We start from the raw sequence: 5,249 nt of genomic DNA on the forward strand, positions 1-5,249 counted from the left end.
GTGGGGGAACTGAAGTAGGGGTCCAATCCCCACATTGGGGCAGTTGTCTGAGTCAGAGGAGAGACATTTAAGGCTGAGAATGAAACAGCTGAGCTGTGGCAGCCTAGATGGAATGAGAATCAGACAGTCCTTGCCACAGCCATATATACTCCAGACAGGGATGCAGATCCTCTGGAAGGTGCAGCAGCTGGGAGCTGGAATTTAGGGATTGCAGAGCAATTCCCGGGCAAGGGCTGCTGTTGAGTGCAGAGAGATGGATGGAAGGGATGTGAGGGAGGAGATTGTGGTGGGAAATGCCTGTGGAGAAAAGCCAGGCAGTCATGGAAGCAAGGTGATACTGCTGAGTCACACTTAAGGGGTAGAGCCATCACCATAGCCTCTCTCCTGACATGCCCGCCTTGGCAGCTAAACAATAGAGAGGCTGGTCTGAAAGTGAAGTGAAAGTTTCTCAGTAGTGCCCAACTCTTACAGTTCATGGAATTCTCCAGGCTAGAATACTGGAGTGGGTAGAACTTCCCTTCTCCAGAGGATCGTCCCAACCCAGGGATTGAACCCAGGTCTCCTGCATTGCAGGCAGATTCTTTACCAGTTGAGCCACCAGGGCCCTATCAAAGGCCTGATGCACTGAGCTATAGAGTAGAACCCCACCCAGGGTGCCCATTTAAGTGCCTGACACACCAAAATACAGAGTAGGACCCTAGCCAGGGGGGCCCCTCTATGTGCCTGATGCCAAACAACAGAGAAGGACCCCAGGCAAGGAAGCCCTCTAAATGCCTGTATGGGCAGATCTATGGAGAAAGACTGGCCAAAGAGGCCTTCTGATTACTAGCTACAAGAGGCTGGAAAAAAGACTCTGATAGGGCCATAACTCCTGGGGCAGAGGCAGTCCATGTCCCTGCACACGTGGCGCCGCCAGGATCCCCACAAGCCAAGCAGCTGCGCCACCTTCATGTTTAACTCTCACTGGGGCAGAGCTGCCACAGGGAAAAAATCTTGTGTCTAGGCGCGCAGAGTTACTTTGGTAGTGTCCAACTCTTTGCGACCCTGTAGATTGTGGCCTGCCAGGCTTCTCTGTTAGGGAGAGGGGTTCTCCAGGCAAGAATACTGGAGCATATTGGCCAGCACTGGTTGGCATACCCTTCTAGAGCACTATATTTCCTGTTACCCTAACCGCCAACTCCCCTGAGTACCTGGTGCGGCCAAAACCCCTGTTACCCAAGTAACGGCACCACCTCCACCCCTGGCCCTCACAGGGGCAAACCCAAGTGCTCCAGGGCAGCCTCAGGAGCAAACCCCAGTGGACGACCCACATGCAGAGGTGGAGATAAAACCACAATCGAAACCCAGGGTCAGTGTGACTAAGGAAGAAGACCCAAAATCTTCCCACCAGCTGTACGAGCTGCAGATTATATCCACACAGTCAACTAGGCAGACTCTGTGTCTATGGAATATTTAAAAGGTCATTGAGAGTTCCCACAAAAGAGAAAACACTAGTTCTGATAGCTGTGGACAATGGAGGCAAGAACACAGAGGGGTAGGACCAGATTAGAATCTGAGCTGCCCCCAGAGCAGGTCCAGAGATCAGCACAGTGTTAGAGGGCATCCTAGGGAGGTGAGGTGGACTGTGACTCCCAGTGAGGGAAAGGACTCTGACAGCAGTGACCCAAGAAAAACATTATTCTTATGTTTTGACTTATTCTCATGTTTTGCTCTGTAGATTCTTTTGGATTTTCTTTTATTTTCTTTCCTCCCCACCCCCACCCCATTGTAGTTGTCAATTTTATTGGCACTATGAAATCTAATTAAGCTTTTTTTTTAATTTAATTTTTTTTTTCTCAGCTACGAGTCGGACATAACTGAGCGACCTCACTTTCACTTTTCACTTTCCTGCACTGGAGAAGGAAATGGCAACCCACCCCAGTGTTCTTGCCTGGAGAGTCCCAGGGATGGAGAAGCCTCGTGGGCTGCCGTCTATGGGGTCGCACAGAGTCAGACACAACTGAAGCGACTTAGCAGCAGCAGCAGCAGTCACATTTTTTATTGTTATAAACCTCTGCCTCTAGATTGGGCTTTTACAGTTCTGGGGAGTTTTCCTTTCTTCTTTTTTTCTCTCTTTTTTTAATTTTAATTTTTAATTTTTTAAACCTATTATTAGTTTCCCTACATTTATCCCTTTATTTGCTTTTCCTACTGTTATTTTACTCTTGCAGTTAAATCTTTAATATATATAAATCTTCTTTATCTATCTCTATTTAACTTTGCATATCTCTTCTTTCTTCCATTTTTTTTCTCCTTTCCTTTCCACTCATCATATTTGTTAATTTTATTTTCATTGCTTTGTTCCACACTTGGCACCTTGCTTTAGTTTTGTTTTCCAGCTTGTGCTTTAGTTAGTTTTGTTCTGTAGACATAATTTTTGGTTCCCTTTGTTCACTGGGTCAGTCTACTGTACTTTATTTTTGGGGGGCTGTTTTGATTTTGCCTATGGGTATACATGTATATGTGCATATTCAGTCACACTTTTTATTGTTTTTGTAAACCTCTACCTCTACGTTGGGCTTTTGCAGTTCTGTGGAGTTTTCCTTTTTTCTTTCTTTTGTGTTTTTTTTTTTTTTCTCTTTTGTATAATTTTAAGTTTTAATTTTTTAAAACCTGTTATATTTTTCTACATTTATTCCTTTGTTTGCCTTTCCTACTGTTCTTTTCCCCTTGCAGTTAATCTTAAATGTATATAAATCTTCTTCATCTACCTCTATTTAACTTTGCAAATTTATTCTTTCTTTTCTTTCTTTACTTTCCTCTCAACATATTTGTTAATTTTGTTTTCATTGCTTTATTCTCCACTGGGCACCTTGCTTTACATTTGTTCTCCAGTTTATGCTTTAGTTAGTTTTGTTCTTAACTGGTAAATACAATTTTTTATTTCCTTTGTTTGCTGGGTCAATCTATTTTACTTTATTTTTATTGGACTGGTTTGACTTTTGCTAGTCCAATATTTACCAGTTAACTAAAGCATAAACTGGAGAACAAAAGTAAAGCAAGGTGCCCAGTGGAGAATAAAGGAATGAAAATAATTGGTATTTATGTATATGTGTATGTTCCATAATTTTAATTATTATTTGCCTGATTTTGTAACTGCCGTTTGTCTGAGGTTCATCTTTGGTTTCTTGGTTTTGGATATTTGTTTTAATCTCACTTAATGCCATAACAAACCACTTGTGGAATTTCGTTCTTGACCAGAGATCAAGCCCTGAGCCTGTGGAGTGGAAGCACTGACTCCACGACCCTAGACTACTAGAGAACTAACCCGAGTGGGTATCAAATGGTGAAAACTCACACAAAGAAAACCACCTGAATACAAGACTTGGCATCACCCAACCATCAGTAGCACCCTATGCAGGATGCCTTATCTAAACAACAAACAAAACAAAAATACAAACCCAATCATCAGCAGACAGGATTACTACCTCACTCAGCCTTGGCCATCAGAGGAAAAACAAACAAACAAAAACTCAGCACAAATCTCACCCTATACAAAGCTTAAACAAACCACTGGACCAACCTTCAGTTCAGTTCAGTCACTCAGTCGTGTCTGACTCTTTGCAACCCCATGAATTGCAGCACGCCAGGCTTCCCTGCCCATCATCAACTTCCGGAGTTCACTCGGACTCACATCCATCGAGTCAGAGATGCCATCCAACCATCTCATCCTCTGTTGTCCCCTTCTCCTTCTGCCCCTAATCCCTCCCAGCATCAGAGTCTTTTCCAGTGAGTCAACTCTTCGCATGAGGTGGCCAAAGTACTAGAGTTTCAGCTTTAGCATCATTCCCTCCAAAGAAATCCCAGGGCTGATCTCCTTCAGAATGGACTGGTTGGATCTCCTTGCAGTCCAGGGGACTCTCAAGAGTCTTCTCCAACACCACAGTTCAAAAGCATCAATTCTTCAGCGCTCAGCCTTCTTCACAGACCAACTCTCACATCCATACATGACCACAGGAAAAACCATAGTCTTGACTAGATGGACCTTTGTTGGCAAAGTAATGTCTCTGCTTTTGAATATACTATCAAGGTTGGTCATAACTTTCCTTCCAAGGAGTAAGCGTCTTTTAATTTCATGGCTGCAATCACCATCTGCAGTGATTTTGGAGCCCCCCAAAATAAAGTCTGACACTGTTTCCACTGTTTCCCAATCTATTTCCCATGAAGTGATGGGACCAGATGCCATGATCTTCATTTTCTGAATGTTGAGCTTTAGGGCAACTTTTTCACTCTCCACTTTCACTTTCATCAAGAGGCTTTTTAGTTCCTCTTCACTTTCTGCCATAAGGGTGGTGTCATCTGCATATCTGAGGTTATTGATATTTCTCCTGGCAATCTTGATTCCAGCTTGTGTTTCTTCCAGTCCAGTGTTTCTCAAGATGTACTCTGAATATAAGTTAAATAAGCAGGGTGACAATATACAGCCTTGACATACTCCTTTTCCCATTTGGAACCAGTCTGTTGTTCCATGTCCAGTCCTAACTATTGCTTCCTGACCTGCATACAGGTTTCTCAAGAGGCAGGTCAGGTGGTCTGGTATTCCCATCTCTCTCAGAATTTTCCACAGTTGATTGTGATCCACAGAGTCAAAGGCTTTGGCATAGTCAATAAAGCAGAAATAGATGTTTTTCTGGAACTCTCTTGCTTTTTCCATGATCCAGCAGATGTTTGCAATTTGATCTCTGGTTCCTCTGCCTTTTCTAAAACCAGCTTGAACATCTGGAAGTTCACGGTTCACGTATTGCTAAAGCCTGGCGTGGAGCATTTTGAGCATTACTTTACTAGCGTGTGAGATGAGTGCAACTGTGTGGTAGTTTGAGCATTCTTTTGCATTGCCTTTCTTAGGGATTGGAATGAAAACTGACCTTTTCCAGTCCTGTGGCCACTGCTGAGTTTTCCAAATTTGCTGGCATATGGAGTGCAGCACTTTCACAGCATCATCTTTCAGGATTTGAAACAGCTCAACTGGAATTCCATCACATCCACTAGCTTTGCTCATAGTGATGCTTCCTGATGCCCACTTGACTTCACATTCCAGGATGTCTGGCTCTAGATTAGTGATCACACCATCGTGATTATCTGGGTAGTGAAGATCTTTTTTGTACAGTTCTTCTGTGTATTCTTGCCACCTCTTCTTAATATCTTCTGCTTCTGTTAGGTCCAGACCATTTCTGTCCTTTATTGAGCCCATCTTTGCATGAAATTTTCCC

The sequence above is a fragment of the Capricornis sumatraensis genome, chromosome 16, assembly GCF_032405125.1.
Source record: "Capricornis sumatraensis isolate serow.1 chromosome 16, serow.2, whole genome shotgun sequence".
NCBI lineage: Eukaryota > Metazoa > Chordata > Mammalia > Artiodactyla > Bovidae > Capricornis > Capricornis sumatraensis.